Below are 12,033 nucleotides of genomic sequence, written 5' to 3'. Positions count from 1 at the left end.
ACGGCTGGTGGGTCAGATCGTTATAGAAAGCGTGGCGGGGTGGAAGTGCCGTTTCCTCAAGACGGGCGAGGGAGTCTATGTAGCTGTAACAAAATTTCCCTTTGGTGACGCGACAGTCTTAGGCTTTCACCCACTTGTCGTAACTGTAATTAGGGGCCAGGTAATTTCGAATGTCCAGAAATTTCAGCTGCGGCGTGGCGAGGGCTATGTGGTTATTGTTACGCTTAATAACGTACTCCAAATCACCGGCCTTGACCAGGTGGAGGTAAAGCTGTTGGTGGATCAAGTTCAGGTGGTAGTTACCTGAGTTGAAGACGACGACGGCGAATTTGTCCCGCACCAGCCGAGTGTAAAACGGTTTGGTATCGTTGGGATCGAGGTGTTCGTCTAACTCGTCCAGGATGTAGGCATAACGCTCGGTGAAATAGGCGCTACTGTTCTCGCTGATAGTATTGGGGTAAGCCATCATCCGCTCGACGAGCGCGTGGGATCGTCGGTAGAGATGAAGCACACGGGCTGGTCGTAGTCCGGTACATTGGAGTTCACGCTGACACTCATGGGGATGTGTTGGGACGTCCATTCTGTTGAGCCGGTCATTGCTTCGTCCATACGGGCCAAGTAAGCTTCGAAGTCGTAACACGCTCGGTAAGGGAATATCCGTCATCATCTTCCCGGAGGTAAATACCCATGCCCGCCAAAAGTTCGTGGGTTGATTGCGGAATACACCACCCTGGGTACTTTCGGCGAACGGCGTCGGTGCACGTTTGACCGTGCCGTCGTAATTTCCATAGCGTATTAAATCTCTTACAACACACTTGACAGGTGAACGACTGGGCGTAACGGCTCATGTCCTTGATGTAGCTGAAATGCCGATTGTACAGGTTTAACCGCATGGTGGGTGAAGTATAGCGCTCTGCACTGCGATGGATGAGTTGCGCCGAGTACGACTTGTCCATACGGACGAGCTGGTATACATGGATGTTCACGTTAAACAGGCTTTTCACCGTGTCCAGCGCACTGAAAGGTACCCGCGGAGATGCCTCGGCTCCATCTCCGCCGCCTCCAGATACATGCTGTGGTAAAGGCGAGCGTGGTGTTCGCAATTTATGGGGTTAGCCTGGTCCAGATGAAAGGCCAGGCATCTAGACAAGCACAAATAGTTCCTGTAAGGTCCATTAGCTCCCCCCACCAACCTGTGCAGCCCCTTGTTCTCCGCCAGGTAAGGCGGCAACGCTATCCCACCCTCACCGATGGGTTGATGGTGAAGTTTGTGCACAAAAAACACGTTGCTGAGGAGGTCCACGACCCATTTCGTATCGGGCCGTTGTTTTGGCGCCCAGGCGAGTGGATATTGGGTGGGGAGATGCTGGGTGATAAGTTCACGCAGATCAGCCCGACTCGCCACGCGGTACAGCGCGTCGAGTACCCGGGCGTTGTTGGTGCTTGGGTAATAATAACGCACCTGCCCCGTCTCCTTGTGGCGCAGGATATACCCAAAGATATAGTTGACGGTGAATCCGGTCGGCTGGTCCTCATAAATCGCGTCCAGATAGATGGGGATTGCTCCAAGATCGCTAAGCCGGTAATTGTAACAGTCTCGTACCGGTTTGTCGCGATGAAAATAGGTCCGGATCGACCGCCAATGCTGCCGATACAACTCCCGCAAATCACTCTCACCGCTAGGTAAGAGATCATTGTGGGGATGGGTTGGGTTGGGTCGGGTTGGAACTGGCTCGCCGGGATCCCCCACTTTTCTTTGAACGACTCCTCCGCCTCTAGACTTGCTCCACTCGAGCTGTCTTTGTTTGCGGTGGTGGTGGTGGTTGTGGTTGGAAAAGCGGATCTTTGTAACACAGAAGCGTGTCGAATAATAGCCTAAGTAGAGTCTAGAGTAGAGGTTAACTACAATAGAGGATAACTATAGTAGAGGGGTAACTATTGTAGAGTAGAGTAGAGGCTAATTATCGTAGAGGTTAACTTCACTAGAGGATAATTATACTATTGTACAGCTTTACTATGGTGAAACTACAGTTGGGGATTATTGCGGTCGGATAGCACGGTGACTGGGTGTGAAAGGTTTGGGGCGTGTGAAGCTGCGGCACCCCAGGAACACTGTGTCAGCCAACGTCCGTGAGGCTTGCCGATGACGTTATTGATTTTATGGGGGTTTTTTCACGGCCAGGCGGGAGGCTTGCCAGATTCCCTGTCGGGGGAGACCCCAGAAGAGGATATCATCAGACAGATATCCAGAGCTTGATACTGGCTTATAATACTGCTGGACAGTGCAGAAAAAAGACAGCTATCTTATCGGCTACATATCTATCATTGGAAAATACGAGGTCTACGGGACCAATAATATTACGGCGTGTGAACGGTTTATGTTATATACACAATACTCACTAGTGGAGCTATAGTATCGCATAGTATAGCCATAGTATCGTAGAGTAGAGTATAAGTATAGTAGAGTAGAATATAACTACAGCAGAGTCACATTCCGTTTAAACATGTGGATTTAGATGAGCCATACAGCTCCAAAGGCTGGTCCTTGTCTATAGGCGTGTCAACAAGCGGCCCAGAGTTATTCCCCCCTGAAATTCTCTCTCAGAAAAAGGTATTGCTGATTCTGATGTAAGAAATACAGTATGGGTTTATACTGCATCGTATGATAAATACGTCAGTTTTAGTCGACGGCCTTCAGGTCCATCGTTACGTTGTGCAAAAAACATCAACTGAGTTCTGCAAAAACACCTAGGCTATCTTTAAACATGTGGGCTTAGAGGAGCCACACAGCGCCATCTATAATAATTATTTTCTTAAATTTTACATAAAAAGCCACCAAATCAAGAGAATATGACCACAGAAACGTGTTAGGTAACATATAGGTCAAAAAATAAGCTTATTACTTGGAAGCATACGGTTAGGTAACACTCGTTGTGCCACTGCGCAAGCAGTTCACCAGTTAATCACAAGTATCGAAAATTGGACCATTCATAGTACGAAACTGGACAGCTGAAAATGACACAAATCCAACGAATACACTATCGCTGACATCGATTTGACAACAGGCATTGTCCTATGTAATATTTTTTTTTGCGAGACGAATTTCTTCACCCACCCTGTTTGCAACCAGGCAAATCATGTGGTCTCTAGCTTCTGGATTGTCTTATAGAACAGCTTTTCACGTCACACAATTATCTGTTGGTATCGGCAGTCATACCTTTTCATGTTTGTGCAGAAGCGAACAGCAAAGGGCGATGACCTAGCGAGCATGATGGCAAGTGGGCTTAAAAAAGACCTAAAGCGCTATCAGCGATGTCCCAACAATTATTGCTTTATTCAATTTTACATCAATCCGTTTAAACAGGTGGGCTTCGATTAGCCATACAGTGCCGAGACTGTTCCCGCCTATAGCTGTGTCAACAAGCGGCCCAGAGTTATTCCACTTGAAATTCTCTGTACGAAATACGGCATGTGTTTATACTGCATGATCGTATTATAAGTATGTCAATTTTAGTCGACGGCCTTCATGTCTAGCGTTATGTTGTACAAAAAGCATCACATGAGTTCTGCAAAAACACCTAGGCTATCCACAACGCTGAAAATGACACAAATCCAAAGAATACACTTTCGCTGACATTCATTTGACAACAGGCATATTCCTGTGTAATATTTTTGCGGGACGAATTTCTTCATGTGGTCTTTAGCTTCTGGATTGTCTTATAGAACAGCTTATCATGTCACACAACTATCTACTGGTAACGGCAGTCATACTTTTTCCTGTATGTGCAGAAGCGAATAGCGGCGGGTAATTGCCTAGCGAGCATGATGGCAAGTGGGCATAGATGAGCCCTACATCGCCATCTATGATGTCCAATAATTATTGTTTTATTCAATTTTACATAAAAAACACCAAATCCAGAGAATATGAGCACAGAAACATGTTAGGAAACATATAGGTAAAAAAATAAGATTATAACTTGGAGGCATACGGTTATGTAACACTCGCTGTGCCACTGCGAAAGCAGTTCACCAGTAAATCTCAAAATCTAGATCTACCGAAAATTGAACCATTCATGGTACGAAATACAGCATGTGTTTATACTACAGCGAGTGTTCGGCTATACCAACTGAGAAAGTCCTTTTTTTGGAAATAATGCGTCCGCACTAGACGGGGTCATCACTGCGTAGCCGTTCGGCTTTTACCAAACAACGTGTTGTGGGTGGGTGACTTACCTTTCCGTGTTCAGCACGTTGATGGACACGCCAATCCCATAACCTGTTAAAGGTCTTGTCACACTCTTGGCATATGTACACCCATTCGTTGTTTTTTTTCCAAATGGACCAAATGGTCCGGCGGGGAAACGTCCGCCCGCAGGTCAGGCACGTGGACCTCTCCCCTCGGCGTGCTGCGGTTCTTCATGCCTCAGTGCGTGGTGTGTCCTTTCATGACGCAGCCAGTTGTCCCACCGAGAAAAGTGCCTGGCGCACGTACCGCTGGTAAACTGTGACCTCTCCGCCTCGGCGTGCTGCGTCTGTTCATGGCGCAGCCAGGCGTCCCGCCGGGAAAACCGCCTGGCACACTTGCCGCAGGTAAACTTCCCCTGTCCTTCTCCTCCTTCTCCGTAATCCATGATGGTAGCGTCGTACTCTCCTGGTAAACGTGGTCTGGTGTTGTCTAGTCGGAATAAGCGTCACTCTCTTGACACACCTTCTTCTTTTTATCCTGTCAGCACGAACGTCAACGAAATTCAGGTGCCATACCGCCCGAGCACCCCATTGGTAAGTTTTGGTGCGAATGGTGCTCACCCATTGGTTAGTTTTGGTGCGGAATGGAGCTCATCCATTGGTCAGTTTTGGCGCGACTAGGAGCTGTTGGAGCTGCTCAACTCAACTTTACAAGCCGACTTTTTGCTCCCTTCTCGCTCATTGGTCAGTTGACGCGGACGTCAACGAAACACGCTGGTGACGTCACGCAGATCGTCCCGCAAAAATATTATACAGGAATATACCTGTTGTCAAAATCGATGTCAGTAATACTATACAAACTGTTGCAATGTTATACTATACAATGTTATACTATACAATACTATAAAATTTTACAATATACAATGTTATTTTGCTCCCTTCTCGACCACGGCCCCCTCATCCTCCTCGGTCATTGGACGACGCATCGCGGCCCGTCAGCGCGAACGTCAACGAAATTCAGGCGCCAAAATCAGGCGATCACCCCACTGGTCAGTTTCGGCGCGAATAGAGCTCACCTATTTGTCAGTTTTGGCGCGACTTGGAGCTGAAGGAGTTACTCAACCCAACTTTGCAAGCCAACGTTCAGCTTTGGCACGACAAATGGTTGCTTCCTTCTCGCTCATTGGTTAGTCAACGCGGACGTCAACGAAGCACGCTGGTGACGTCACGCGGACTCCACGACCTCCACCTCCCCAATTCCGCCTCCTCCACCTCCTCAATAAGTCACGTTCGCAATATTATATACTACTTACGATCCTCTGCATAAGGATAGTAGATAGTCCCGAACATTTTTTTTTGCTCACCACTCCCTTCCGCTCCCATCTGCACGCTTTCATTTGGATCCTCGCAGTTCTCCGGCTCACCTGACTGTAGATCAGCTCTCGGTGGGCGGGAGGGTGGGGGGGGGGAGGGGGGAGGAAAGGAGGCTTTTAGTTTCAGCACACTCCCACAACTGCAACCCACACTGACCAGAGATCAGGGAATTCTTGTCACAGTTGCAGCGCATTGACCTGCAAAATTCACACAGTTCACAATAGTTTTTGCTACGTACGACCCATACAATTTTTGGTTTGGCACGCACGGGCTACATGCCTTTGCTACTCTCTTGTAGCACCTAAAGTCCGGGCACAGGTGAAAAACATGATCTTCAGCCAACCACAAAGAACATACCTTCTTTTGATTGCCTTGAGCCACTGTGAAGTAATCCGAACCATCTCCAGTAGAAAATTTACTTCCATAAGGTAGAGATTTAACATTCTGAGGAAACTTTACTTTCACATACCTCATACCTCATAGTCACTCTCATGCTAGGGTAAAACTTCCTCTTAATATCTGATAGGACGTCCACTCCAAATTCATTCAGCTTTTCAAAGATCCAACCGTTCTTACATGAGGTCAACGTACGTAGATTGGTAAAAAAAGGATACGACTGTGTGTCACACCCCTCCACGCACAAAGTTGTCCGCCAGATTCAATTCCATCACCAAGTAATTCACTCGAAGTTTTGTCTACTAGTGTTAGCTCATATTTCTCACCTTTTCGTAAACAGCCTAGCAATGCATTAAATCCACATGCCTCTTCCACCACTCGAATAACTTTTTCGGCAGAAATCCTTGCAGTGTCTTCCACATTCACAATGATTGAGAAATCTTTTCCATATTTCCTCCTTCGATCTTGTGGCCCCCGCAGTCACCCAGTGTGGCCTTAGTACCTAATGGACAAAACCTGGAACCGGCAGTTGTAATGTTTCCAAAACACCAGTACAACAACAACAACACCACTCTTAAACAAAGAGCACAGGTCCGATCACCTCGCCTGTCAGCACTGAACCTCCAGTTAGCCTAGAGGTAACCTCAACCGTTCTTACATAAGGTCTTTCCAGAGGCTTTAGACTCATGTGGTCAGTTGATCAGCGAGAAGGTTCAACCCACTACGCCACGTCTCACAGCTCAGAAGAACAGACTTTGGTATATGAATGTCGGACTTGACGCTTATATTGTGGAGTCTCAACGCGAGCTCTCTCTCATGTGAGCTAGCCGCCAATGGAAAGCTTTCAACATATGCGCATATCACTACGTCGATACTGTTGCCTGTTCGGCAAAATATACAGTGGTCCGGACTATCGGCTGAGGTAGTATGCATTAAGGACACCATCTATCCCAAGACCTGCTGAAAATACAGGTATCATCGAACATATACTGGGCTATGAAATTTAAAAATGAAGTTCCTTATGTTTCCTACAACCTGCAACTACTTTTAAAAAGTGAACTTTGCGCTAATTGCAGAAAAAAGTTGTTCGAAGAGCACGGGCGTCGATCTTAGTGACTCTAGCGTACAAAGCGAGCGCTCTACCATGTGAGCTAACCCCCATACGAAGTTTTCCACGTAGACTCGTATGACTTCAGCGAAACATGTAGCTGTTCCGCAAAATAGACAGTGGTCCTGCATACTCGTGTATCTGGATTCTCAGTCAGTATGGACATAACATTTGGTGAGCGAACAGACTCACTTCAGGGGCTGTGGAAAATAATACAATTTTTCCTCACTACGTGAAAACCCGGGAATACATTCCGGTACTTCTCGCGCGCTAAACGATCGCTTTTTTTTTCTTATGAAAAATATTTATTCAACCAATGTCGAATACATGTGTATCTCACATCCAACATATACAAGGGAATATCACAGACTGGTGTTTGGAGCGAGTTGGCAATGTAGCACATAGCACAAATTGAACAATCTTCGTAAAAGATATTTTTTTGGGAGCAGTTGATTGCATTTGGAAATATCTGACACTGGTATACCTACAAGGTGCGCCTATGGGAAAACGATTTCCATTTTCGTATAGGTAAACAAATGGATTTAATTCCACATATCTCTTCTGAAATATATCTGCATGGTTTTGTAAGTACAAATGAGCACCTTTAATCTGTTGTAGCAGAATAGTTTGTACAATCGCAGTGGACAGACTGCTTTGTCGTAGTCCAGCTTCGCATTGCGAGCCTTGAAAATAGCCAAACATGCAAGTCCACATACAACGTTGACAAAGTAATTGTTTACCTCTTCTTACAATCCACATTGCCAAAGAGAAGCAATTGTTCATACCTGAGATCATTTAGTACATCAGTGAACGTGTCCTGGAAAAGGCCTTCTAACATCTGGCGAACGAATTGTGTCGGCTTGGTTGGTCCAGCAGGACGCGTATACACTGCATCGTCCCGCTGGACGGCGCTACCCTCTTAATGGGTAGTCTTGTAAAGTTTGCTGTAAAATTGACAACAGGCATTTTCCAATGTAATATTTATTTTTGCGGGACGAATTTCTTCACCCAGCCTGTTTGCAACCATGGAAATCACGTGGTCTCTAGTGTTATGTGAACAACTGCCGTGAGCTTCTAAATTTAGCTTGCCACTGTTTACATATGCTGAGTTCAGGGCCTGCTGTCTACCTCTGCCTTAGAATGTTCCAGAATACCCTGTTTGTTTACAACAAGTGTTCAGGAATTTTCTTGTTCTAGAAAACTCCACCAGTCTATATAAGACCTATGAAAGCAGGTCAAAGGAGGAGAAAGGAGAATTATTGAGAGTTTGGATGCTTTCGCTATGTGTTACTTTAGTAGGCCTTTTGTGCTGAATTTTGGTGTCTTTATAGCCTCTGGCTTTGTTATATCCTATCTCCACCGAGCACTTGTTCAGTCTGAACTTGTATAATTAATTTGTGCTCTTGTGTACACAGTGCTTATTAGTACACGGACCCTGTCGGTGGAATTTTGTGTATATTTCGTCATACACTCAGTTATACTGTGGATTTTCCCTCTTATGAATATTGCCTCTGTGCAATTTTAAGCATTGTGGAGTATATGCGTCCGTTTGGACTTGACACAGTTGTACATGTAAGTGCTTTAGTATTTGTATAGATACTGCTATCCTTTTTTTGTTAAATTTAAGTACTTTAGTATTTGTAAAAGTCTTGTTATCTGTTCTTGTTAAACCTAATAAATGGTTGTAAAATAAAATCTGCTGCTTTTGGTTACTTTTTTGTGCGGCTAAACTGTCGTGTATTTCAAACAAGCCATCTCTTCATAATACAGACAGTTTGGGTCGCAACACTAGCTTCTGGATTGTCACACAATTATCTGTTGGCATCGGCAGTGATACCTTTTCATGTATGTGCAGAAGCGAATAGCGGCGGGATAAGTCATCCGTAAGCCCCTCACGGACGTCGGCAGCGTTTACTTTTGAACTCCCGGAATTAGAATCATGTTAATGAGAATGTCACTATTTTACCAAGTGTCTACGCGGCGATGCCCCCGTCTAGTGTGGACACAGCGAGTGTTACAAAACCGTATGCTTCCAAGTTGTAAAATAAATTTCTTATTTCTCTTGGTCCGCAATTGTTTTGCTGTGTGGTTTGAATCTTAAAGCATTGATGACAAGGCTCAAACATGTTTGGTATGAAGCAAAACATTTTAGAACAGTTTTAACAAGGGGAATAAATCTGGAGGTGTATTATCATTGTATAATGAGTTACTTCCCCTGAATTTTATGGAGCGAAACATGTCATCCACCGCTATTCACAGCCTTTGGCGCTGTATGGCTAATCTAAGCCCACCTGTTTAAACGGAATTATGTAAAACTGAACAAAAACAATAATTATTGGACATCATAGATGGCGCTGTAGGCTAATCTGTGCACACTTACCATCATGCTTGCTAGGTCATCGCCCACCGCTATTCGCTTCTGCACATACATGAAAAGGTATCACTGCCGATACAAACAGATAATTGTGTGACACGTCAAGCTACTCTATAGGACAACCCAATAAGCTAGAGACAACGTGATTTCCCTGGTTGCCAACAGGGTGGGAGAAGAAACTCGTCCGCTAAAAAATATTACATAGGAATATCTGTTGTCAAATCGATGTAAGTGATAGTGTATTCGTTCAATTTGTGTCATTTTCAGCTTTTCCAGATAGCCTAGGTTTTGTTAGGTCGACTAAAACTGACGTATTTATCGTACGATGCAGTATAGACCCATGCCGTATTTCGTACATCAGAATCAGCAATGCCATTTGTGAGAGAGAATTCCAGGGGGAATAACTCTAGGCCGCTTGTTGACACGGCTATAGACGGGGACCAGCCTTTGGCGCTGTATGGTTCATCTAAGCCTACATGTTTAAACGGAATGTGCCTCTACGATATTTATATTCTACTCTACTATAGTTATACATACAACAATCAAATAAAGAAATTATCTCGTACATCAGAATCAGCAATACCATTTCAGAAAGAATTTCAGGGGAATATCTCTGGGCCGCTTGTTGACACGGCTATAGACTCGGACCAGGCTTTGGCGCTGTATGGTTCATCTAAACCCACACCGGAATGTGACGGAATGTGCAAGAAACACTCCCTTCATAGTAAATCAGTCATCACTGTAGCAAACAAGACCCCTAATAATGTCATCTTTATTTGCAAGAATTATTATTATCAAATTCTTGTTCAAGAGCTATGTACATCTACAACATCCACGTATTCTGCTGCTACATGTACTCTGGAGGAAATATTTAATAAACACAAAACCTTTCTTAAATACCACAATTTTACTGGATTCCTAAAATGCATAAATCTCCATACAACGCTCGATTTATTGCGGGTTCAAGAAGTTGTACTACCAAACTCTTGTCAACTCTACTTACGAGAACGTTACAAGAAGTAAAGTCATTTTGGAATAAGTATTGTTGTGCCATAACAAAAAAATTCAAGTGTCAACTGCATGTGGATTCTTAACAACTCCAAACGTCCTACAGAAGAACTTGATGCCCATATGCATATACCGTAAAAAGACGTATCCACATGGGTTTTCTCTACTGTCTATACTACAATTCCTCACAAAGATCTTATTGAAAGAATATCATCGTTAATTGTCTCGGTATTTACGAAACACGTCACCATTATATTAACGTTAGAAGCCTTTCTTTAGTTCCACTATTTGTAAAGGTTACCACTCATGGGATGTTACATTATTTATTGAATTACTTGAATGTCTCATTAATAACATCTATGTGAAATTCGGGGATACCATTTACCAATACCTGTTTTCATATGAACACGACTACATGCAGAAATTACTTAAAAGACCCTTTAAAGCTCGATCCTTTTCATTTACCAAGCCGTATATTGATGATCTACTGGCGTTAAATAATCCCCATATTGCTGAAGCGGTGAAGGAAATCCACCCGCCTTCATTGGATTTAAATGTGACAACAGATAGTCCTGATGGTATATCTTTTTTGGATCTGTATCTGTACAAAGACGAACAAGGTCTTCTGTCGCGCCGCCTTTACGACAGAAGGGATAATTTCAATTTTGATATTGTAAATTATCCTTATTTTATTTGGATAGCAATATACCAAAAGGTCCTGCATATGGCGTATACATATCTCGCCTTGTAGCATTTGTCAGATCTTGCGTAAATTGTGATGACTTTAATCTGCGTCATGAGTTGTTAGCTCAGAACTAGTTTGTCAAGGATACTCCACCCTCCATACTCAAACAGACCAGCATGTCATGTGTGACATCATAGATGGCGCCTCTTGTAGTATGAGGCCCTTACATATTAACAGGAAAGACGTAATCGTCCGTTACTTTTGAATCACAATCTGTTTGGTTAAGGTCTGTAACGCTCCTCATTTTCGAACTGTATCTAATACCGCTTAACCTGGGGCTAGGGGCCGTAAAAGCAGCCATGCTCATTACATCTGCATGATGCCTTTATGAACAGTTGCAATCAAAGCGCGACTGAGATACCTTGTTTAATTGTTATTTGACCTGGAACTCATTTATGGAATACGAATTTGAACTTTGATATGGAATTCATGCCTGGAATATCCACTGTCTGCCCGGCATCATTGAAAACTGATGACCGCTACTCTCTTGTGTGTTACCGGCTTTATTTCCTATTTGTATAATTTCTTACATACCTTTGTCTTTGGGAGCTAGTGTTAAACGTTGTTTTGGAAATGGATCTTGCGATTATCGACTTGGAACACCTTTTACGGACTACGAATGGTATACGAATGTCGGACATGACGCTTATATCTACTATAGTTATATTCTACCCTACTATAGTTATACACATCGGCAAGCCTCACGGACGTTGGCTGACACACTCTGCCTGGGGTGTCGCGGCATCACACGCCCCAGACCTTTTTACACCCAGTCACCGCGCTATCCGACCGTACTATTCCCCGAACGTAGTTCCACTCTAGTATAGCTATACAATAGTATAG

Source organism: Liolophura sinensis, chromosome 13 (assembly GCF_032854445.1).
Source record: "Liolophura sinensis isolate JHLJ2023 chromosome 13, CUHK_Ljap_v2, whole genome shotgun sequence".
Classification (NCBI taxonomy): domain Eukaryota; kingdom Metazoa; phylum Mollusca; class Polyplacophora; order Chitonida; family Chitonidae; genus Liolophura; species Liolophura sinensis.
The sequence above is the reverse complement of the archived record's forward strand: the minus strand, read 5'-3'. Positions refer to the sequence as shown.